This window comes from Macaca mulatta, chromosome 20 (genome assembly GCF_049350105.2).
Source record: "Macaca mulatta isolate MMU2019108-1 chromosome 20, T2T-MMU8v2.0, whole genome shotgun sequence".
NCBI classification, from domain to species: Eukaryota; Metazoa; Chordata; class Mammalia; order Primates; family Cercopithecidae; genus Macaca; species Macaca mulatta.
This window is the reverse complement of record NC_133425.1, coordinates 83,608,625-83,634,122: the sequence shown is the minus strand read 5'-3', so window position 1 is coordinate 83,634,122 and position 25,498 is coordinate 83,608,625. Positions and strand designations below refer to the sequence as shown.

At 55.7% G+C, this 25,498-nt stretch overlaps 1 protein-coding gene across 1 annotated transcript in view; it reads right to left on the bottom strand.

The window, feature by feature from the left end:
• Window positions 1-25,498, bottom strand: part of ZNF469 (zinc finger protein 469) — a 337,361-nt gene that overhangs the window by 194,305 nt on the left and 117,558 nt on the right. The window contains exon 2 of the mRNA XM_077986691.1: window positions 21,113-21,360. The gene's annotated coding sequence lies outside the window, so the exon portion shown is untranslated. The remainder of the gene's footprint in view (window positions 1-21,112; window positions 21,361-25,498) is intronic.

Below are 25,498 nucleotides of genomic sequence, written 5' to 3'. Positions count from 1 at the left end.
AAGGTGGAGCTGCTGCCCTTGGCTTGCTCTCAGTACATCACGGGGAGCAGAGAAGAAATGAATGAGGCCCTCCAGGGGCTTGAGGCCAGAGCTGATGGATGCAGGAGGGAAGCCCTTTGAGCACTGGCTGACCTTCCTGTGTCCAATGATCTTTGCATGGCGCCCAGGCAGATGTGTCCTCTCTGCTTTTGTTGGATGAGCCAAAGCAATCATTCCAGCTGCTGAGCCAGGCAGGAGGATGTCCTGGGGCTGTGTACTGCTCCAGCCCCAGTCCCTGTGGTCTGTTCAGCTGCCTTTGTCACCAGGACACCAGGCACGCTCAATGTCTGGACTTCAATCATCCTTCCTCACTGGTCTTTGTTCTAGTGTCTGGTGGCTGCATGGAGAGTTCCCAGAGCAGCTCCGATCCAGAGTAAACAAACCCTGCCCACCGTGAGATCTGAAGAAATGGCCTAAAAATAGGCTGGGGAGGCTTGACTCATGAGCTCTGTAGGCAAGGGGGAGAAGGACACTTTGGGGTGAGAATTCCCCTCTTCGGGATTTGGGCTTGTGGAGGATGAGGAAGGTGACCGTCATGTGGTGACTCATCTGGGAAAGCTCAGAGGCGACGGTTGCCTGTCAGCCTTGGATTTCTCCTGGGCAACTGACCTCCCAGCCTCAGGGCTCATCTCCAGGACCCACAGAGGGAGATGACAGCAGTGAACTTCAGCCCTGCTGAGTCTCACAGGGGTTGCAGGAGGACGGTCCAGGAGGGAGAGGCCAAGAGCCTACGCATCCTCTCCCCAACTGTTCTGGAGCCAGACTCAAGCAAGGAGCAGACCATGAGAAACAGCTCTGCTCCCACAGCCTGCAGGACTGAGTCACAGCCGCCTCCTTTACTTAATCATCCTCACAGCCTGAAGTCCTTATACATCTGCCCTAAGTTCCTCATGCTGCAGGGACCCTGCACCAGGCTCACATGACTGTGCCTCTGCTGAGACATCTTCATCAGGAAGGACTCAGTCCCCTCAGAACACACCCCTTCTGTCCTCCTCTGCCTCATAGCAACATGACCCTTGATGAAGGGTCCACAGAGACCAAACTCTCTTTCCCTCAGAAACAAAATCCCTTTGCCCGACAGGTGTGTCCTGCTGCTCAGGGGTGCTGGGACTGTACGACAAGGCCTAGTCTTCTGATGGGTCTTCTGATCCGTTCATGGTCTTTCTTTTAGCAGTGATATACTGGTGTCTTGGGGCTGTGCACTACTTCAGAGGGTCTCTTCTTGTTATTGCAACCAAGTTCCACATCTCCTGGGGACCATAAGTTTTTCTGCTTTCTTAAATCATGAACTTTCTGAGCCATGCTACTGGGCATATAACATGCACCGGTTGTCAAACTTAGGTGACTGTTTTATGCTTATCCAGCCATCACTCTGTTTAGCTACCCGTCCACCCACTCATCCATCCAACCATCCATTCACCCACCCATCCACTCATCCACCTACCCATCCACCCATCAATTCATCTATCTATCCATAAATACATTTACCCACCTATCTACTAATCCATGCATTCATGCATCTACTCACCCGTCCATTCACTTATATATCAATCTGCCTAGACATCCATATATCCATCCATAAATCCATTTACCCACCCATCTACTAATCCATGTATTCATGCATCTACTCAACCATCCATTCACTTATATATCCATCTGCCTAGATACCCACACATCCATGCATCCATCCATCCACCCATGCATCCATCCACCCATCCAGCCACGCACCTGCCCATCCATCAATTCACTGATCCATCCATGCATACATGCATCCACGCACTCATCAGTGTATCCACCCACCCAACCTTGCACCCATCCATCCTTCTATCCACCCATCCATCCGTCCATCCATCCATCCACCCATGCATTCACCCATCCACCCATCCATCCATCCACTCATCCACCCATCCACTCACCCACTCATCCACCCATGCATCCATCCACCCATCCAGCCACGCACCTGCCCATCCATCAATTCACTGATCCATCCATGCATACATGCATCCACGCACTCATCAGTGTATCCACCCACCCAACCTTCCACCCATCCATCCTTCTATCCACCCATCCATCCGTCCATCCATCCCTCCACCCATGCATTCACCCATCCACCCCTCCATCCATCCACCCATCCACCCATCCACTCACCCACTCATCCACCCATCCATCCATCCATTCACCCATCCATCCATGCATTCACTCTCCCAATCCCCACCCACCCATCCATGCATGCATAAATGCATGTATCAACCAATCCATTAACCTACCAACCTATCTGTCTGTTCATCCATACATCCTCCCATCCACCCATGCACCCATCCATCCATCCAGCCAGCCACCCACCCACCCATTCAGTCATCTACCTATCCATCGAACCATTCATCCATCCATGCACTCATCCATTTACCCATCCATCCATGATCCATGCACTCACCCATACATACATCCATTCACCCTTTGACTCATCCATCCATCCATCCACACATACATGTATATATGTATATATGCATCCAGCCAGTCAGCCATCAGTTCACCTATCCAACCATCCACCCATGCATCCAACCATCCATCCATGCACCCATCCATCCTTCCATCAATGTATCCATCTATTCATCTATTCACCCACCAATCCATTTATCCATCCATCCATCCATCCATCCATCCATCCATCCATCCATCCATCCATCCACTCATCCTTTCATCCATGCATCTATTCATCCACCCTTCCATCCATCCATCTATCCACCCATCCACCCATTTATCCATCCATCCACCCATCTGTCCACCCATCTACCCATCCATCTACCCATCCACCCACCCATCCATCCATCCAAACAACACACAGGAAGCATCTCCTCTGGGCCACCTGCTAACGTACATGCAGGGACCATGGGGTTGAATGAGATGCTCTACTCCCTCTGCTCACCTGGGAGCTCAAGTTCACTTGTCCTTGAGAAGTGCAGTCTTGGGGAGGTCCATCAGCAGATGACTACAGAGGAGAGGACAAGTGCCATGTGTGAACACAACTGATGGATGCTCTGTGCCTGGAGAGTCTAAGGAAACTTCCAGAAGGGATGGGTACATCTTACATCCCAACTGTGGCCAGAATCCTCTTGTAGACGGGGACTGGATCCTACTGGTATGACCATGGAAGAGCTCAGTGGCACAGGCATCCATGACTGAGCAGGCTTAGAGTGAGTGCTGTCAGGCTGTGAATGGATCTGCCAGCACTGGTGACCAATGGACCAACACCGACTACCTCAGGTGGGTGCCACTCTATGGTGGTCACACGAGGATCTTATGAGCTGGCCACCAGCCAAGGACACTTCACTGTCTTCCAGCCTCATGAGCCATTTGTTGAGCCCTGTGCCATGAGCAGTGATGATAAAGCAGTGGAAAGTGGGCCCAGGGAATGCAGAACACCAGGGCTGGCCAGCTGTGAGCTTGGAGAAACAAGGCCAGTAGACATCGCCCACCGCATCAGCGTCTCCCTGTGGGGTTGGGTGAGCTGAGTCAAAGGCTTCTGTTCCTTTTGTTTTTGCTCATTCCATAAAGGATTTTCCTTGACTCGTGGTTTCCCAGCCAGCTCCTTCCGAAGCCCCAGCAGGCAGGGGTGAATGCGTGCTCCGGGCTGCTGCTCCTTGGGTTTTCCCCTCCGTGACAGGAATGTGTAAACACCCTGGGCTTTAGAGACAGTGCCAAGCCCCATGTGCCGGAGATGCCTCATGCTTTCAGGCAACAGCTAGCATCCTCGCTGTGGGAACCAGGCTGACCCTCACCTTGCTGCTGCCTAGGACCCTGCCTGGGAAAAGGGGCGGTGGCCAAGCTGGAGCTTCCTCCCATCTGCTCTGGGCTGAACTGTGCCCTCCCAAAGTGCACATGTAGAAGTCCTAACTAACCCCCAGGGCCTAAGAATGTGACTATATTTGGAGACAGGCTTAGAGAGGTGACTAAGGTAGCATGAGGTCATCTGGGTGGGCCCCAGTCCAATCTGCCTAGTGTCCTTCTAGGAGGAGATTAGGACATAGATGCACAGAGGGATGGCCATGTGAGGTCACAGGGAGAAGGCGGCCTCGACAAGCCAGGGAGAGGCCTCAGAAGAGCCAGCCTTGCCGGCACTCTGACCTTGGACTCTGGCCTCCAGAGCTGTGTGGAAATGCATTGCTGAAGAATTTTGAATGCATTTTGAATTTTGAAAATGCATTTAGAGAAGAAACCACAGACCAGGGTGGGATGGATGAGAAGCCGCTATTAAGAAGCCCTTGAACCTTCGGGCCCAGCGTGGGGCCCCAGGTTCCTCACTCTTGACCACTAGAGCCGGTTGCAGAGCACCGGGCTCTGAGTGCCTTTTCTGAAGGATGGATCGGGCCGCCTGCAGCTGGTGCTCTCTGCGACTTCCAGTGTTGGGGGACCCGTGCCAGCCCCACCAAAGCCTCATGAGCTCCCTGCACAGCCTTCAACTGTCTCCCCAAATCCCCTGGGTACGGCATGAACCCCCTTCCTCCCGTCCTGTCTGCACAGCAGTGGGAAACAGTGCCTTCCAGCGGCAGGGCACCCCCACTCCCACGCATTACCAGAACTCTGGGAGGTGCCCTTGGGCCTCTCCTCTCCAGGTTGAGTCTCCACAGGACCCTGAACTTGCTGGAACAGGTCCCTTACCCTGAAGGACAGGGGCAGCTGGGAGCACGTTGTTTCACTGGCCCCAAGCATGCTCCTTTTCATCTCATACCACCTCAGACGCGGCATCCTTCTCCCCATGTCCCAGTGTGCATGGTGGAGAGGCCGTGGAACATCCCAGGGGTACAAGGTGATGACATCAGTGGTGTGACTGGGACGGCTGGGGACCAGATGCCAACACTCCCTGCCAGGGGGCTCTGCAAGCACCTACCAGGATCCTCAGCCTGTCATGCGTGGAAGGGAGGGACAGCCACTGTGTCTGGTTCAGTGCTGATTCCCCAGTTGTTGCCTGGAGCCTGGTGACACCTGAGCCCACCTCGGTGACAGCACTGTCCCCAGAGCTCAGCCACCAACAGAGCTGCCACCAAGTCTGGGCTCATCCTCTTGAGCCTTACAGGTCCCCAACAAATAAACTTTTCATGTGACAATAGGGCTTTTTTTTTTTTTTTTTTTTTTTTAGAAGGAGTCTCACTCTGCCGCCCAGGCTAGAGTGCAGTGGCATGATCTCAGCTCACTGCAACCTCTACCTTCCCAGTTCAAGCGATTCTCCTGCCTCAGCCTCCTGAGTAGCTGGGGTTACAGGTGCGTGCCATGACGCTTAGCTAATTTTTGCATTTTTAGTAGAGACAGGGTTTTGTCATGTTGCTCAGGCTGGTCTCAAACTCCTGACCTCAAGTGATCTGCCCGCCTCAGCTTCCCAAAGTGCTGGGATTACAAGTGAGCCACTGTGCCCGGCCTAACAATAGTACTTTTAACCCGTGTTGCTCCGTGACCAAGCAGGGAGGATGGCAGAGCCCTGCCAGGCAGCGTCTGACACGGTGTGGGTGGCCCTCCAGGCAGCCAGGGTCTGCAGGAAGATGGGGTTTCCACCCAGCCCCTGGGGTGGGCCTCGGTGGCAGGCAGCTTGTGTGCCTCTTACCCCCATGGAGAGAGGGCTGGCGGTGCAGCCTGGGGCACACTGAGCGTCCCTGGTGTCAGCTGGGGAGGGGAAGTGGGCTGGGAAGGACTTTTCCAGTACAAGGGGCTTTTCTTTTCAATCATTCTTCAAACCAACTTGCGGTTGGTTGCCTGTGGCTGCAAGTGACAGTGGCGATGTGCCGGTCTCCAAAACCTCCCGAAGCTGCCTTCCGCCTGGAGCGGTTAATTTCCCCTACACTGAGGGCTCTGGGGTCAGCAGAGACCCGCTCTCCAGCCTTGCATCCTACACAGTGGCCTATCCCAGCTCCAGAGACGCTTCTCTTACTCTCTGGTTGATGCATCTGCGTCTCCGTGGACACCACGTTCCGCACATTAGTACATTCCCTTTTCAATTCTGGCCCCTGGTGGGCACAGTGTTGAGGCCAAGTGGTCAGGATGCCCATGACCGATCCCATACAGAATGGCCAGCCTCCCCACACAGCCCTGGGCAACTGTCAGCTGCTGGTTGTGGCCTCTCTCTCCCAACAGGCTCTTTCTCTGCCTCTCTCCTTCCCTCCCTCCAAATCTCTCTCTCCCACCATCACACAATTATTGGAGGAATGACTGGACTTCCTCCCACTGCTCCTCAAGTGACTCATTTCTGAAGGTCAGGCCACACTGTGGCTAAGTGAAAGAAACCTGTGCGAGAAGACACGTCCTGCCCTCCAGAAATGACCGGGAGCACCTCCCACCGCCGACTGGGGCTGGCGGGACACAGCAGGCTTTGAGAATCACCCCCTTAAACCACCACAGGCAGCCAGCATCGCCGGCTCAGGGTCAGTCCCCAATGGGCACAGGTGTTTGGCTCTTCTCTGGGCAGGAGGGTCGACGGCCCCGAGCACAGGCCAGAGCAGCAGCCCCTCCACTGCCGATGGGGCCTGGGCAGGTCTGCCTGAGTTTTTCCATACAATCAGATTGTAATACCTACTTAGCTGGGCAATTTCAAGCTGGAAATAATGTAAATTTCTGGTCATGCAAGATGACACGGTCGTTGAGACACCAGTGATTGTTGGCTGGGCGTGGTGGCTCTCGCCTATAATCCCAGCACTTTGGGAGGCGAAGGTGGGTGGATCACGAGGTCAGGAGATCGAGACCATCCTGGCTAACACAGTGAAACCCCGTCTCTACTTTAAAAATATATACACACAAAAAAATTAGCTGGGCGTGGTGGCAGGCACCTGTACTCCCAACTACTCGGGAGGCCGAGGCAGGAGAATGACATGAACCCGGGAGGCAGAGCTTGCAGTGAGCCGAAATCGCGCCACTGCATTCCAGACTGGGCGACAGAGTGAGACTCCATCTCAAAAAACAAAAACAAACAAACAAACAAACAAAAAAACCACCATGAAAATTCACAGTCAGACCCATTCTTGACCCCATCATATTCCAAGTCTCACGAAGCAAAGCAGTAGACAAAAGAATCCTGTAGTTCTTGGCACCTTTTATACAAGTGGCTTTCAACAGTCAGTGCTAGAACTTAAAGAATCTTCTTCATCTTCTTTTTAACCACATAAAGGGGAAATAATTAAAACAACTACTTTTCAATTTTTTCCCAGCTGATCTACCCGATTCACAACTCTGGATTGTAAAAGGAACAAAAATGAGTAGGACTGGTAGAAAAACCCCAGAGAACAGCCGATGGCAGAGACTTGGACAGAACCCCACCTCCCTCACCCACACTACGGCAGACATGTCTAATCTACACAGAGCTAGACCCAGACTCCAGGCAGCCATTACCAGTCAATCCCAGTACATGTGCAAGATTAAACCAGTTACTCATAGCCCATTTTACCATGAATCAGACAAGGTCAGAAAGGGGGCAGTGACTCATCCAGCCTCACACAGTCACCAAGGAGGCTGGAATGTATCTCCTGAAGCCGGGCAGAGAGCCAAGGCCACGGGAGGGAGGGAGGCTGGATCTCCACAAGGCTGAGGGGCAGCAACTTTCAGAAGCGTGTTCTGTGCGCAGTGATACCACCACAAAGCAGAGCCGCCCGCTCTTCTCAACAAGGACAGTGGGCTCCTGGGCTCTGGTGGATTATCACAGGGCATGGCTGCCCCAGGGTCAGGCCCCAGGCTCTGCCCGCTTCCCTGCAGAGAAGGCTGGGACCTCCATGGTTTTAAGAGGGTTGATAGGAACCTATCAACTTCATTGCCTTCTGGTCCCAAATGTTCTCAGAACATATATTTTAAAGAGTTTAAGTGGTGATTGGCAAACCCCAGTCTCCAACCCAGAGAGGACCTGGGCAGTGGCCTCCTAAGGGAAGCTCTCAAGTTGGCTTGGGGAAACCAGGGCAGTCTACCTAGAGTCTACCTAGAGTCTATCTGGGGTCTATCTATCTAGGGTCTATCTATCTAGGGTCTATTTAGGGTCTACTTAGGGTCTACCTATCTAGGGTCTGTCTAGGGTGTGCGCCCCCCACGTTGGGACGTCCCTTCCTCCTGCCTCCCTCCCAGCAGCACCAGGGAGGGACCCCTGCCTGTCACTTGTGCGGCTCTCCACCCGACAGAGGGACAGAAGGGCTCAATCCTCTCTCCCTTCCCACGGGGAACTTCCAGCCTCTCTTCTGTTCCCAACCATGCAGCCCAGCAGACACAGGGTGAGAGGGTGCTGCTGGCCACATGGCAGCATGGGCATCCCCCTCCCTGCCAGAGCTTCCCAGTTGTGAGGGGCGGAGCCCAGAGAAACAGGTGAAAATTGGAGGGTGGCTTTCATCATCACCAGAAACTGAGGAGAAACCGAGATACCTTCATAGGTGAATGGATAAGCTGGGGTCCCTCCAGACAATGCAATGGTTTTCAGTGCTAAAAAGAAAGGAACTGCCAGGCTGTGAAAAGCCAGGGGGGAATCTTAGATGCTGCTAGGTGAAGAAGCCCATTGGAGAAGGCTGGAAACTGTGATTCCAACTCCATGACATTCAGGAAAAGGCAAAACCATGAACACAAGAAAGATCAGTGGCTGCCGGGGCCGGGCAGAGGGGGAGTGAAAGGAGCACCGAGGGTGGGGAGGGCGAGCGGCGGGAGCACCGAGGGTGGGGAGGGCGAGCGGCGGGAGCACGGAGCGCGGGGAGGGCGAGCGGCGGGAGCACGGAGCGCGGGGAGGGCGAGCGGCGGGAGCACGGAGCGCGGGGAGGGCGAGCAGCGGGAGCACGGAGGATTTAGGGGCCCAGGCAGCTGCTCTGTGATACTGTAATGGGGAGCGTGTGCCACGATTCATCTGTCAGCACCCACAGAATGTTCTCAGTAGTGGAACTGGCGGGCGAGGGGGGACGGAGAGAAGGGATATGGTAACTGTTATCTGCTCTATTTTCTGGAAACCTAAAGCTGTTCTTAAAAATTGTCTATTAATTAAGAAAAAAATTAGAGGGCTTGCCTGGCAGAGCACTGATTCCTTTAAGTCTGTGAACCAAAAATATGTATATATATATTTTTGAGACAGAGTCTTGCCGTGTCTGCAGTGGCACTATCTTGGCTCACAGCAACCCGCCTCCCAGGTTCAAGCGATTCTTCTGCCTCAGCCTCCTGAGTAGCTGAGATTACAGGCACCTGCCGCTATGCCCAGCTAATTTTTGTATTTTTTGTAGAGATGGGGTTTTGCCATATTGGCCTGGCTGGTCTTGAACTCCTGACCTCAGGTGATCCACCTGTGTTGGCCTCCCAAAGTGCTGGGATTACAGGCGTGAGATACCGCGCCCAGCCCAAAAATAAAATTCTAAACCCCCCAACCAACTGAATGAACCTCTCTTCTCAGCCAAGAGGATTCCAAAGTAAACCTGAAAAACAAGTTCAGGCTGTGATGGGAAGTGGGGGTCAGACACGTCTCTTTATACACCCCTCCCTTTGGAATTCAGGCCCAGCTGAACAGCACTGACATTAAAACGGAGACCTTAAGACTGACAGCACAGACTCTCTGTAGCAATAAGATACCAAATTCCAACCCAAGTCTAGCATAACATCACATGACAGGGAGCAGGTCTTGGAAGGGATAGGAGTGTTTTACACCAAAATAGATTTCTTTGACATAATTTAAAATGGCCCCGCAAAGCAGTCTCTTGTGGGGAAAATCCACATTCTGTAGAGAATCATCTTCCCTTTCCAGGGCTTCTTCTGATGCTGGAGAGATTGGCTTAGCGTCTAGCATGTCTCAAAAGTCTCAATAGGAAACATTTGCCATCTATCGCCTTGAAGTAAAGCCCCCTATGAGATTTCATCTACAGAACGAGAACCTTGGTCTCCACAACCCCTTATCTTAACCCAGACACTCCTTTCTATTGAGTCCAGGTGATTAGATAATAACTTCACTCTCTCAACCAATTGCTAATCAGAAAGTCTTTGAACCCACCTGTGACCGGGAAGCCCCTCCCCACCTTGAAGTCGTCCCTCCTATCCGGGCAGAGTCAATGTACATCTTTCAAGTATTGACTGACTCTGCCTGAACCTCCTGTCCCTGTAAAATGTACGAGCTCACGCTGTGGCCCAACTCCCCAGGGCACATGTCCTCAGGACCCCCTGGGGCTGTGTCACCGGCCATGCTTCTCACGTTTGGCTCAGAGTAACTCTCTTCAAGTATTTTATGGAGTTAGGTTTGTTTTTCATCAACAAGTCTTCATGGGGAACTATGGTTTGGTGTCTTTCTCTTCTCAGATACTGAACTCCTTGAAACCTTGACCTCCAAGATGCTAACTCAGGTGGGAGGAATTCAAGACAAGGAAGGGGGCTCTTTTGGGTTCCGGTCCCGCTACTGAAAGCCTCTGATGCAGTTCGAGGAGTTCGACAGCGCTGGTTTCAAATCCAGGTTCGCAGCCTGGTCGCGTGGAGAGATTTTACTCTTGGGAGGCCCAGGAGAGGCAGAGGCTCTGGGCGGTGGAGGGCTGGTGTCCACGGCACTCCCCGTTCCGGGCTCCAGGCGTGTTGGGGGAGGGTGGCCACTCAAAGCAGAGAGCCTCAGAAGAGGGCACTGGGGATCCTGCTCTGAAGGCAACCTTGGCAGGAGACGAACCCAAAGAAATGAGCCCTTAAAAAGGAGAGAAATGTGTGCGGAAGCCCGGAGCTCCTCAGGCAGGGAGGGCTGTGAAGGGAACCAGGGACCCAGGAGAGACCCCGGGGCTTTGTCACTGGCAGCCAGGACCCTCTCCATCCCTGGAGGGGCCGGTACAGAATAAAACCGCGGGGCCCCTTGTGAACCAGTCTCAAGAATTTCAGCAGCAGCCCCAGCGCCGGGCCCTCCTGAGCGGGATCCCACACCAGAAGGCCGGGGCCCTGCAGGAGCCGAGCTTGGCGGCATCCCTCTCCTTCCCAAGTCTAGGCACCTGAAAGGGGATGAAGAAGGGCAGAACCACCCCCCAGCTCAGCCGCCTGCCGCCGGCACATCCCTTCACACCCTTCCCAAGGCCGAGGGGGAAACATTACAGCTTCTGCACGAATTCCTGTTTTCCTCCCTTCCTGTGAGTCAGGCACGATTGCTCATCCGGCAGCCCCAGGCTTTATCTGATGGGAACGAGGCCTGGCCTAGGGCCTGAGAGACTGCAATGGGAAAGACAAACACGGGCCGGGCCGTGGGGCCCTCTGCTTTGTGACGAGAGTGCTGCCCCCTTGGTCCAGGGACGCTGTGTCCAGCCTCCCCATTGGAGACACTCTGAGGGGCCCCCGGAGGTCGTCCAGTTCCAGGAGAGCGTGCCCAGCTCCCCACAGGCTGCATCCAAGCCGGCCCTCTCGGGCACCCCTGGTGGATGATCCACAGGCTGTGCCACTGTCAGCACCTGTCTGCGCTGCAAGATGGGAGGTGGGAACTGGTTTAGCCCAGCTCTGGCTCTGGTTCCCTCCCTGGCTTCGTCCTCAGCGTTACTTCTTCGTGCCGTTCTGAGCTGAAGGCCCTTCTCCCTGCCCCTCAAGGTCACATGAGTTTCTTGGCCCTTACAAAATCTGGCTGCTGCAGATGTTAACCGCCATCCCATCTATAATATAGGAAGCTGACAGTTCTTAAATCCTTCAGCTTGCTCAAGAGGGAGGCCATGACCCACGTGCCTGCATGCTAAGCTCTCCATGGGGGCCTTACCAGAAAAACGCAGCGATCTCAGAGGATCAAAGAAGTCGATGCTACGTTCACAACCACCTCCTCGGGGACTGCTGAGACCCAGCGGCTTTTGTACACAGGGCTTCTCCTCTGGGTTCAGAAGTCCATGGCCCTTCCAATCACCCAGTGCCTGCAGCCCACACAAAAGCCAGTGAGCTCATCTGAATAGGAAAAAGATAATTTCATCGTTTCAAAAAGCACTTAAACAGCAAAAGTTCCTGTGGAAACCACATGTGGAAAACCCACTGACAAACAGGCCAAATCCCCAAACCAAGGTTCAAATTGCAGGGGCTTCAGACGGGGCTGCGGGCGAGAGAGCAGGGTATTAGGGCTGAACGTCCACCAGCAACCGAGAAGGCGGCCGCACAGGGCCCGCCAAAGCGCTCGCGCACAGGAGGCACTCATGGGCTTCCCGCATCCTTTACATCCCCATCAGGGTCCTGAAACAGTTCTGCCTCCGGGCACGTCGGCACAGCCAGGCCAGTCCACCATGGCCCCAAAACATCTGCTTTCCCCTAGTGGGAGAGTGGGAGAGTCATGGGGCTGAGGTTTTGGGATCCTGTTTCATGCCTAGGCGGCCCTAAGCCTAATCAAACTCCCTCACCAAAACCGAACCCGGTCAAGGCCAGCTGCTATACATTTGGGCGCCTTCCCTCCCGCAGAAACCTCCAGAACACGGCATCCAGTAGCCCCCTGCTGCCTGGGGCCCATCCAAGGTGGCTTGGCCAAATTTCCAAGAAGAATAACAAAGTGAGCCCACGGCCCAGGCCAGAAAGACAGCAATGACGTTCAGGTTCCCAGGTGGCCCCAAGACTTCGGGACACAGGCGAGGACAAAAGGGATTCACAAACCACTGGCCGTGGAGGGGCTGCCCCAGTGCTGAAGGCTGGTGATTTCCTCCCAAACCCCACACTGAAAACAGAAGGAGAAACGAGGCTACACATACGAAGAACCCGGCACTGTGCAGGGGAGATGCTTGCCGTGGCGCGCACAGCCTCTTTCTCACCAGGCCGCAGCCGCGGTTCATCCAGCCTTCCCAAGCCACACGGCCCCAGTTCCCCACACAGGAACAGTGAGTCTTTCGGAAGCCTCGTCCTTGAACGGCTGGAAGGGGCAGACAGAGGCTCCCCCGGGCCGTGGGAGGCTGAGCCAGTGCCTGAGGATCTGGCGGAGGAGGGAGAGCCCAAGGTCAAGGGCAGCCCCGCCCCAGCCAGCCTGCACCCGGCTGGAGGTGGCCATGCAGGCCTGCTAGGCGGGGGGCCAGACCACAGGCCCCTCCACCTCCCAGCTCCTGGCTGCTGCGGAGCTGAGAAGTCTGGGGCGCAATATGTGACGTGCCCAGAACCCTGAGGAGCAGCTCCGAATGTCAGATGGTTGCTGGGCTCTGGAGAGGAAAAGCACATTGCCTTTGTTCAAGGACACATGAGTTGCAATCTGGGCAATGCTGCCAAACAGACCCTACCCAGCCCCAGGCAGGGCATTCTTGGGGCCAGCAGAGGCCGCCGTGGCCTGTTCACTCTGCTGCTACCCTCTTGCCGCAGGCTGACCCTCTCTCAGGCAGAGAGCGCCCGGGCAGTCTGCTACCCAGGCATCCCTGCACCCGGGTCACCTCTTCTCAAAACGAGGACGGTGCTAACTGGGACAGGAATGATTTCAGCAAAGGCCAGGCCTAATCAGGATGGAGGAAAGACGCTGGGGTTTCTCTGCTCTTTCCAGAGATTGCAGTGGCCAGTGGCCTGGACACCCCCGAAAGTCCCAGGCTTGGTCCAGCTGCCCCAGGGAATTGGGACACTTGGTGGTGGTGGTGGTGGTGGGAGGGGAGCTGTTGACGCCACCTTCCAAAGTGGTGTCTCTCTCATTGACCAGCCGTATTGGGTGGGGGAGGTTCTTAAAATCTGTGTTCTAAACATCCAGGTAATCACTGAAACAGCCCGAGGGCCGTGTCGGGCAATCCTTTCATCCTGCCCACAGGTTGAAGCTGGGAAAGAAGTAGTGGGACTCAGCGTGATTTCGTGCTCCAGTTTTCTTGAACCTAGGAACCACTGCAGCCTCAGCAGAGACCTTGCCATCAATGTTGGCAGTGCCCAGCCTTTGCGTGGTCGAGGTCCGAGGGTCAGACGCCCTCCTCGTGCCCGCCCTGCCTTCCCTCCAGGCTCCAAGTCCAGGAAGCTGCCCGGAGGGTCCACCATCCCTGGGTCCACGCAGAGGGTGGCAGCGGGAAGATTGGGACCAGGTGTTCACTCCCCGGCTCCTGCGGCTTGGCCATCCTGAAAGCCCATCATGGGCACCTTCAGACTTTACTGTTATTGGCTCAATAATGGCCCCCAAAGATGCCCACATCCTAATCCCAGATCCTGGGAATATGTTCCCTGGTGATATTCACACGCGGACGTGACTGAGCAGGTGAGTAAGTGAAGGCTCTTGAGATGGGAGTGGCCCTGGGTTGTCCCGGTGGCTCGGTGTCATCCCAGGGTCCTTGAAGAGGGAGGCAGCGGGGTCACAGGAGGAGGAGGTGTGAGAAGGAACACAGAGTTAGAGAGAAATGGAAAGGGGCTGCGCTGCTGGCCTGGAAGGTGGAGTAAGGCCGTGAGCCGAGGAGTGCCACGGCCTCAGAGGCCACAAAGGTAAGAAAAGGACCCTCCTCTGGAGGTCCCAGGAGGAACCGGCCCTCACACACCCTGATTTTAGCCCAGCGAGGTGTGCGCCAGACTTCTGACCTCCAGAGCTGACAGAGCTGTGAGCCTGTGGTCATCTCACCGCAGCCCCGTGGCACTCACACACCTGTCCTCTGTGGCTTCCAAGAAAGGGCCCAGCCCCAGTGTTCAGGCTTAAGGTGATGGGGCTTCTCTTTCGCGAGGTCCTCGGTCCCTTCGCACAGGTTCCCCGAGCCCCACTCAAATCTTTTCAGCACTGTGAAGCCGTCCTCCAGGTGCCGTCTCCCTCCTGCTGGGCTCTGACCGATGTGGTCCTGTTCCTCCCGTTTGGGCGACAGTGTTGCCTTCCCCTGCTACCCTGGAAGTCCCCCAGGCAATGCCATCCATGGGTTCTGATGAGCACGAACCAATTGGCGTGACCACCTCGAGCCACCGTCTTTCCAGCCCGGGAAGGGCTTGCGTGTGTTGGGGGAGGGGAGGGCACATGCGACTGGTCTGAGGTTTCCTCCGTGTGACGTACCAGATTTCCAGGACTTTTAGAATTCCGGACGTGTGTCCTGGGTCCCTTCGCCAGAGCCTACACCAAAGGCTCTGGCCCATGGCAGCTGGCACTCACCATCCCCAGCGTGCTGATGGCTCCCACTGCGAGAGCTGGGGCCTCTGCCAGGCAGCTTGATCCCTGTCCACGGGAGAGGCCACGGGGCCAGGGAGGGGGGCCACGGGAGCAGCCGCTTCAGCAGCGAGTGGGGACTGCGGGACAGATGCCCACTCCTTGGTGCGTTCCACATTCCATTCCTCTAGTGGGGATCCCCGGAGGCTCAGAGCCCAGTTACCCACAGCAGAGCCTACTCATCAGCCCTCATCAGCCCTTTCCTGCCCAACTTGCCCACTCCCCAGGGCTGCCTGGGGTCACCCCCAAATCCTGCTCCCAAGGCCTGGCTCTGGGGGCCCACGCCCAGAGGCCAGAGGCTGCCTCAGCAACCATGAAGCCTCCTTGCCGACTCTCATCAGCCAACAGCAGACGGCAGCCTCAGATCAGCCCTTTCTGGCTGTTTCCAGGTTCCAGCTGAAGGTGGAAGTGTGGTTCTGCTCTCTTCTCTTCCTTGGAATTTCTGGGAAAACCACAAGTAGGACTAGAACCCAAAATCTCCTTTCCATCGTCAGTGAAACCCAAAGACACCTGGACCTTGGAAAGAGTCTGAGCCTTCCTGATGGAAAGCAGACGAGGACCGGAGGGAAAGGGCCCTGAGAAAGGAGGCCGTTGCCCTGGATCCCAGACCCAACCAGAGTAGCACAGAGTCTTCCAGAACAGAGTGTGCCCCGGGGAGAGCCACCGGCCCTACTGCACTTGCTGGTATGTCCCTGCCGTTGCACCCTCCCTGGGCTCCTTGACCACAGTGGGGCAGAGTGGAGGAGGAGGTGTGCACAGGGGCGCCATTGCTGCAGGAAGCAGTTTGTTGATGAGGAGGAAGCTGCAGTCTTGCATGACATCAGCACAGGTGCACACACACTCATCATTCAGACAGGACTAGCACACGGACTGCATGGAACGACCACAGCGCGTGCCCGCCCAGCGCGTGGGTCCTGGCGGGAACGGCAAACAAGCTGCCTCCAACCTCGTGCAGCCTCTTTTTCCTCCAGATCATTGCTAAGTCCGCCCAGGGCTGGTGTGCCCGAGAAGCAGGAGGGTTCCTGAGAGCACCTTGCTCCCAGGAGTAGCCGGTTTCTGCTGCCTGACGGGCTGCTTGTGGAGGAGGCTGGAGTCAGCCATGTTTTGTCGAGACCTTCACTAGAGTCTCTCCGGTTGTTTTTTTAACTTGAGAAAAATATTGGAAAATTGGTGAAAATATTTACATTGATTTTATCTCTTTATCTGGGTTTGACTTTTTTTACTGTCCTTTGATTCATTTTAGTGAAGTGCAAAACAAATTCTCATGTTTGAAGTTTTGGAAAAGTCTGCAGTCCTAGGGAGGTGGTTGGTTAAATGCTGTTTGTTGACCGTGGACTGCAGATGGCTCAGCTCTTACCTTGACAAGGATGGTGAGGATGGCAGACGCGGGCGCCCAGCGGCTGTGCCTCCCTCCCCGCCTGGCTTCTGCCCGATGCCGCAGCTGAGCCCCCGAATTGCCTCACCAGACCCCGTCCACCCAGACACCGGGAGCCCATGGCCAAACTGGTGTGTCTTGCACTGAAAATAAAACCCATTTATGACATCTGACACGGGCAAGCCTCCCAGGGGCTGTATAAAAATTGTTTTCCAGGTCAATCCCAACTCTTGAAACAATTCACAGCAGGAACAAAGCAAGGCCGGAAGTAAACTCCCCAGAAGATGAGTGAGAGCTGGCTTTGGTGTCTCTTTGGTCCTTTATCTACTTTTATGTGTTTTCCAAATTCCTCATAATGAGAATATTTTGGAGGGAAAAAAAAAAAAACACAGAAGTTGCCAGGTTTAGACACTCAGGATGAGCTTTCAAAATAAGTTACAGAAAATATTCTCCTCTCCAGGGTGCGTCTCTGCTGTAATCAGCTTGTCTGAGAGTAAACCCCCATTGCCGTGCCCCCTCCTCTGCTCTGACAGGGCCATTATAGGGCTTATCTCGGGAATCCCGCAGTAGTCCTGTGGGGCAGGTGCCATTGTCCCCATTTCACAGACAGGGAAGGCCCCAGGACACACACCCCAGGGCTCAGACCCAGCGCCCATGCCAGGCGCCATGTGTGCTGTCTCACGGGACCCACAGGGCGACATGCGCAGTGGGGCCCTCATCCCGTTGCTGCGGAGCCTGCAAAGCCGGCAGGCAGCACCAAGGAGCGACGAAGGGTCCCCCTGCTCCACAGCCCACACCCTCCCAGTGAGCCAAACAGTGTCCTCCAAAGCCACGTCTTCCTGCAACCTCAGAAGGGGGGTTTATTTGGAAATAGGGTCTTCACAGGCGTGATCAGTTCAGCTTAGACGAGGTCATACTGGATTGGGGGCCCTAAACGCAATGGTGGGTGTCCCCATAAGAAGAGGAGGAGCCAAGTGAAGACATGGAAGGAAGAACACCCCAAAACTACAGAGGCAGAGCCTGGCGGGGTGCGCCTGCGAGCTGAGGAACGCCGAGGACGGCTGGCACCCCTGGGCCGGATCCTTGACGCCAGCCCTCTGCTTTCAGGGCTCGGGGGATGCGTTTCTGTTGTTTTAAGCCTCCGGTGTGTGACATTTGTTACAACAGTGACGGGAAACGACGTCTCCATCACTGTTGGGGCCATCACCACAGAGATGAAAATGTGTCAAGGCAGGGACCCTTTGGAGGGAGGAGGGGAGATGGGGACACAGGGAGACGGGGAGATGGGGAGACCCGAGGGAGGGAGGAGGGGTGGGAACCAGGCCGGGGGCCAGGAGACAGAGAAATGGGGAGACAGGGAGACAGGGAGAAGGGGAGAAGGGGAGACGGGGAGACGGGGAGATGGGGAGATGGGGAGATGGAGAGACAGGGAGACAGGGAGAAGCCAAGGGAGGGACCGGAGGCCGGTGTGGGCCGCCCAGGCCAGGAGCTGGGAGACAGAGAGAAGGGGTGGCGGCCGCCCAGGCCAGGAGCCAGGAGACAGAGAGAAGCCAAGGGAGGGACTGGAGGCTGGTGTGGGCCGCCCAGGGCAGGAGCTGGGAGACAGAGAGAAAGGGTGGGGGCAGCCTGAGACCAGGCACGGCTGAGTGATGGGTGACGGGTCCTCCAGGCCTCCCTCCATCCTCCTCCATCCTCCTCCCTCTCCACTCCATGGATCCTCCCGGTCTCCCTCCACCCTCCTTCCTCCCCCTTCCCTGCTTCCTCACTCCTCCTGTGTTAGATATTGTTCCCGGACCTGGGGAGACAGTGGGAACAAGCCTAGTCAGGCACCCGCCCTTATGTGTCCCCATGACGGGCAAGGGGCTTTCAGACACAAAGGCAGCAAGTCCAGCCGCAGGGATCCCCGCAGTGGCTGCAAAGTGTGGAAGCCCCGGCGTGGAGGAGGTACGGGGCCTTTCCGGGGCCGTGGAGACGTGCAGGCCCCGGCGTGGAGGAGGCACAGGGGAAACATGCAGGCCCCGGCGCGGAGGAGGCACAGGGGAAACGTGCAGGGCATTTCTTGGGACTCCTTCCCAGGCGAGACAAAGGGGGCTGGAATTCAAACGTGCAGCCTGTAGTGCGTGATTTCCCACACGCCTTTGCTTTGGAACCCACGCTTCTTAACTCAGAGGTGAAGTATGCAGGGTGCAAATAAGACGATGAAACCAATAAAGGCAGGAAGGGAGGAGGAAATGGAGCTGGGGGGGCAGGGGCAGGGCCTGTTTCTGGCCCTCCTAAGCCTGGTCTGCCCCGGGGTCATTGGAGGCCTGGGCGAGCATCTGGAGGTCACCCAGCGCCATCAGCGTCTGGAGGGCGGCACCTGCTTTCCAAAAGGAGGGTCGCACTCGTCTCCTGAGCTGCCGTATGGAAGGGCCACAGACTAGGGTGCTGCAAAGCTTCAGGAACTCCTCTCTCCCAGACGGAGGTCACAGCCCAACATCAAGGTGAGGGCAGGGCCGGCTCCTTCTGGAGGGTCTGCTCCCTTCCCACCCCAGCTGCAGGAGGCCCTGACGATCCTGGGGGTCCTCAGTGGGCAGCTGCACCACGCCAGCCTCTGCCTCCCGCTGCACGTGGCCTCTCCTCTGTGCCTCTCTTCTCCCAGCCTCCTAAGGACCCACCCTAACGACCTCCCCTTAACCTCCTCACATCTGCAGAGGCCCGATTTTCACACGGTCACATCCTACGTGCTGGGGGTGAAGCCTTAACATGTCTTTTGGGTGGGGCACAGTTCAACCCAAAACAACTGTCCAAAAAGATTCACGACTTTAACAAGGTGGAGGGCGGTTAGCACCCTCCACCCCCAGCTCAGACCCCTTCGAAAAACCTCTGGCTCGGTTTCATTTGTGACCGTGGACCAAGGCCCCCAGACACCAGCAGGGCTGCTGTGACAGGCACCCTGCAGCCAGGGGAGCGGGGTGACCACTCTGGGGCTGCAGGGAAGGCCCTCCTGCCATGGGCAGGGACCCAGGGTCTCCCCAGACAGCCAGGAAGGTCCAGCTGCCAGAGACCTCGGGACTAGTCAGGGAGACTGTCTTAGTACGTACATGCTGCTATAACAAAACACCTGAGACTAAGTAATCTGCAAACTGCTGACACTTCCTGCTCCCAGCTGTGGAGCTGGAAGTCCAGGATGAAGACGCTGGCAGGTCCGTGTCTTGGGAGGCCCCTTCCTGGCTCATAGGCAGTGCTTCCTGTGTGTCCTCATGCAACGGGAAGGGCAGGGGTCTCTCCAGGTCCTCTTTGTAAGGACACCAATTCCACCCACGAGGCCCCACCCTCGTGTCCTCCTCCGCTCCCAACACCATGGCCTTGGGGGTGGGGTTTCAACACACACACCTGGGGGCCACAGACACGGGCTGCAGCAGAGGGCACGGGTGGTTCCTCTTTCACCCCCTTTGCCTTCACCTTCCCCCACGAAAAAGGCAAAGCCCGCCACCCCACACCCCTCACCTGCCCTTTGAAGGGTCTCCCCAGTCCCTGCCCACCGATTTCCTTTCTGGTGATTAGAAAGGGGGCCTTTTATCTAAAGCCGCCTTTGAAATGCTTCACACTCTACAAGATTTGGGGATAAGCAGTGGAGACTGTGTCTCAAGTTTAAGCCTCAGGGACTGTGAATCGAGTCAATGCAGGGATTCAGCCAGAATTCAGCCACATCGGGAAATCAGAACCCAGCTCCCAGTGAGTGCCACCAAGTGTGATTTTTTAAATATTTGAGGAAACTCAAAGACAGCCACTCGTGTATGGCTGGCTGAGGGCAAGTGGCCTGAGGAAGCCAGTGAGGAACAGAGGTTGCGCAGGGTCCAAACTACTGAGAGGGTGATCCCTGTGCCGGGTGCCCGTGGGCACTGAGGGGAAGGGGCGGAGGGGCCAGCGAGGAGGATGTAGAGTGGGGAGCGGAGCAGCCCACGCTCACACCCCGCACGGTCAGAGGCGGAGGTTAGGGTTAGGATTAGGATTGGGGCCTCACCATCCCACCATGGGGCTGAGTCACATGGGCTCAGCAGTGAGGCCGGGGCACCTCTGCCCCCCCAGAGCACAGCAGTGAGGCCGGGGCACCTCTGCCCCCCAGAGCACAGCAGACCCTGAACCACTCAACACCCCTAGCAGCTGGGGACTCACCGGGCGCTTCACAGATAAGGAGTCAAAAGGCTCTGGGCCCAGGGCACACGTGTGTGCACACACCGAGACACATGTGTACACACTTACAGAGACACACACGCACGCTTACATATGTATGTGCTTACACACAGACACACATGGACACGCTCACACACACACACACACACTGGCAGAGCTCGCGGCCTTGCTGGGCTCCGAACCTGCGAGCCTGGATTGAGGTGCAGCCCAGACGCCGTCTTGCTGTGTGACCTCGTCAGGCCACTCAGCCTCCCTGTGCCTCAGTCGCCTCATCAGAGAAGCTGACAGGTTTACCACTAAGTGCCACGCCGCAGGCCACACCCGGGCCAGCCCTCAACCCCGCCCACATTCCTGTACTGCTCAAGTGTTTGCTGGGGACCTTGAAACAGAAGGAAGGCCCTTACCTCCAGCGCACGTTACAGACACGAGACCCATATTCACACCTCATCTGCGTCAACAGTGACGTTAAAAACCGGGAAGAAATCACTCACCGCCTGCAGGGCTCCGCGGTGCCGTGTCCTGGCTCAATCTGCTTGGCTAACACTGTGCCTCGCCACTGTGATCCTGGGGTCAGGAGGGACAGGCCCCGGGTGTGCAGGGTGACGGTCCTGGGGCCGCTGGTTCTCTGTGTGGCCGCGTGTCTTCCTCCAGTTGAGGAGGGAATGTTTCCTTCTTTTCCTTCCAGCTCCCTCCTCAGCGCCCGTCTGCAGAAGGAGCTCGGCTCCCTTCAGACCCCTGACTGAGAAAACAACAGGCGTCTTTTGTTTTATTTTATCTTATTTTCAAGCATAGAAAAGTAAACATCGCTCTTACCATTTGAAAGAAAATGATCCACATTAGAAATGATTGGGCAAATGGAAAACTAATAAAAATGGCCCAACCCCCATTCCTCCACTCATTCATTCGGCAAATGTTCATGGAGCCTCTGGGGCGGGACGCAGTGCTGAGCTGGAGATGAGGGCACAGTAAGACAGGCAAGGCCTGCACACCACACAGTTTACATTCTAACGAGGGGGCGGATGGCCCAGAGGGACGGGAGAAAAGTCAAATAGCCACAGATTGAGATGAGCGCTGTGGAAGGACACAGCGGGCGGGATGAGAGGCAGCGGAGAGCTGCTTTCACATGGTCCCAGGCAGTCTTTGCTCCTGCACTCTGTCCCCTCATTCCTTCAGCAAACAGGGACGCCCCACGCACCAGGCATGGCTTCAGGCACCAGGGTCGAGTCATCCTTCCCGAGCCCGCATCCTTCTTCAGCGTCCTTCACTCGGCTTTGTACTGGGGGTGTCTGTCCACCTTTCTGCTTGGTCTCTAACCACGACTGAAAAGGCTGTGTGATACTCAGTGATGCAAACACCCCACAGTTTACTCAGCCTCTCTGTATTCGTTCGTTTTCATGCTGCTGATTAAGACATACCCGATACTGGGTCATTTATAAAGAAAAAGAGGTTTAATGGACTCACAGTTCCACGTGGCTGGGGAGGCCTCACAATCACGGCAGAAGGCAAAAGGCATGTCTTACATGGCGGCAGGCAGGAGAGAATGAGAACCAAGAGAAAGGGGTTTCCCCTTATAAAACCCACAGATCTCATGAGACTTATTCACTGCCCCAAAAACAGAATAGAGGAAACTGCCATCATGATTCAATTATCTCCCACCAGGTCCCTCCTGCAACACGTGGGAATTATGGGCGCTACAATCCAAGGTGAGATTTGGGTGGGGACACAGCCAAACCCTATCACTCCCCTATTAGGGGATACCTGGGTGGTTTCCAGTTCTTCCCTCTCATAAATACCACTGCTGGGAACCTCTTCATGCTTAAGGCTTTTACCCATGTGTGGCAGGTTTTAAGAAACTGGTTTCAACCCTCTTTTACAAATCAGTATGACTTCCTCTAGCATGGAACCCAGCTGCCGGGTGCTGTAGGGAGAGGCTGACGCTTTGCAAAAATCATACTTTGGGACGAGTGTGGCGGCCCATGCCTATAATCCCAGAACTTTGGGAGGCCAAGGTGGAAGGATCGTTTGAGGCCAGCAGTTCAAGAGCTGCTTGGACACCATAGGCAATTAGGGCAATAGGCAATCTTGCTTGGGCAAGATCCTGTCCCTAGAATTTTTTTTTTTTTTTCGGGACAGAGTTTTGCTCTTGTTGCCCAGGCTGGAGTGCAATGGCGTGATCTCAGCTCACCACAACCTCTGCCTCCCAGGTTCAAGTGATTCTCCTGCCTCAGCCTCCCTAGTAGCTGGGATTACAGGCATGTGCCACCACACCCAGCTAATTTTGTATTTTTAGTAGAGATGAGGTTTCTTCATGTTGGCCAGGCTGGACTCGAACTCCCGACCTCAGGTGATCCACCTGCCTCGGCATCCCAAAGTGCTGGGATTACAGGCGTGAGCCAGCGCACCTGGCCTTAGAAAAATTTTAAAAATATTAGCCAGGTATGGTGGCATGCCCTTGTAGTCCCAGCTACGCAGGAGGCCGAGGCAAGAGGATCACTTGAGCCCAGGAGGTTGAGGCTGCAGTGAGCTGTGACTGCACCCCTGCATTCCAGCCTAGGCAACCCAGCAAGACTCTGTCTCTAAACAAACAAACAAACAAAACAAAGAAACAACTTTGATCCAGGCTGCAAGCTCTGGGAATCAATTAGTGGGTTTGTAGCCAGTGTTGAGGAGGAGGGAGAGGAAATAGAAAACATTACCACACAGAAGGTGAAACAAGGATTCACATTCCAAAACTGCATTTCAGCTATGGATGTGAGTGTGTGCCCAGGGCAAAGATGAAACAATGTATTCCTTACTGCGGATCTCAGCTCAGAAAGCCTGAGAGTGTGATGGGGGGGATTGAATGACAGCCCTCAAAAGATAAGCGCATGCCCCAGAGCCTGGGAGTGGCCTCATCTGGAAAAAGGGTCTTTGTAGGTGTGGTTCAGTGAAGAATGTTGCGATGAGATTATTCTGGAGTAGGGAGGGCTCTGAATTCAATGACAGTATTTTTAGAAGAGAAAGCCGCGGGACAGTGAAGGCAGAGTGGACTGAAGCGTCCCAAGCAGAGAAGGGCCAGCAGTAGCTGGGAGCGGATGGAGCGGGATTCTCCCTCAGAGACCCCAGAAGGAGCCAGCCCTGCCGAGGCCTTAGGGCTCCTGGCCTCTGGAGGATGCATTTCTGTTGTTTGAAGCCTCCCGGTGTGTGGTCCTGCTACAGGACCCCTGGGAATACATGACTGGGGCTCTTGCTGATCTCAGAGGGGCACACGCTGGAGACACAGCAGACTGGACGCCGGCCTGCAGCCGGGGCAAGGAACAGCCAGGCCCCTTCTCCGGCACAGTCTGGAGGAAGCGCTCAGAAGGCTTCCCATCCCCCTGAGACCACGCATTCTTGCTCGTTTACAAGGCCCTGTGTCCTGGCCCCACAGCCTCCTCCGGGAGCAGCCTCCATGTGAACAGCGAGGCCTTAGCTGGAGCGGAGAGGAAGTGCGGCGGCCAGGCGCGATAGTGGCCCTCAGAGAGCGTTTTACAAGTGGGGAGGCATTTCCTCTGCACTATCTCGCTGGAGCCCTCACGGCCGTGGGAAGCTGGTTTTACAGATCTGGTGATGAGGAAGCCACGGCCAGCAGGAGATGACATTCTGTGGCCCAGCCAGCCCGGGTCTGTCCTTACGCAAAGCCCTCATCTCTCTGGTGTGAGTCCTGCTCTATCCAGGACGTGCCAGAGGGTCCAGGCCTGGGTCACTGTGTCCTGAGCACCCCCAGTGCCTCACAGTGACACGGAGCGGGGAGCCCCAGAAGGGCCTGGCTTGAACTGGGTCCCCGATTAACGCCTTCACCGGTGTTCTGGCTGATCTTCCCTCTGGCCGTTCAGGGGCCTGTGCCAGGTACAGGGTGGTATACGTGGGGCTTACTGGTGGCAGTGAGTGCATAAGTGACATTCCCTGTGTAGGGCAGGTGGATGGCAGCATTTTGAGACCTGGGGAGCAAGTAGCAAGTGGGAGCCAGACCTGAGCAACGTGTTGGAGAAAAGCCCAGAGTTAATTTGGGAGCCCAGCCAGGAAGGATCCCCTTGTGGGGGAATGTTCAAGGGTGTAGGGGCCTCATGGCTGCACCAAGGTCTGTGCTGTACGGTGGCTCAGAGCTCAGGCCCTGGAGCCGCAGACTCAGGTTCCTGTTCAGGCTCTGCCGCTTAAAGTGACGTGACCTGGACAGTGTGACCTCTCCCTCATCTTCCTCAGCTGTGAAATGGGACCATAACCGTGATTAGTTCACAGTGTCATGAGGATTAAATGAGATAAATCACAAGAATCAGTTTGCTCCAGGGGCTCGGTAAGTGTTGGATGAGAGCACCCAGTTCCCCCCGTCCCATCATGGGTCACACTGTGGCATTCTATCTCCTGGCTGCCATCTGCTTGCAGCACACTTCCTCGGGGCAAGAAGGCTCTGGCATTGCTGTCTTACAGTGGGAAGTCCAGTAAATCATCCCCAGATCATCTCAGCAGATCTGAGGCCTCCATTACTTCCTCCATTTACAAACAATTCTCCAGGTTTTACAGCAGCATGGGTGTGGCACTGGCTGCACGCTGAGTATTTTCTAATCTTGCTGAAGGATGTGCTCACCCGAGGGAACCTGCAATGCCCTCTGCTTCAGCACCCCAACAGCAGGTTGTGGGTGGCAATGAGGCCAGCATGGGGCCACGGCTCACTGAGAACAGATAGAAAAACTCTATCCGGGCCGGGCGCGGTGGCTCAAGCCTGTAATCCCAGCACTTTGGGAGGCCGAGACGGGCGGATCACGAGGTCAGGAGATCGAGACCATCCTGGCTAACACGGTGAAACCCTGTCTCTACTAAAAAATACAAAAAAAACTAGCCGGGCGAGGTGGCGGGCGCCT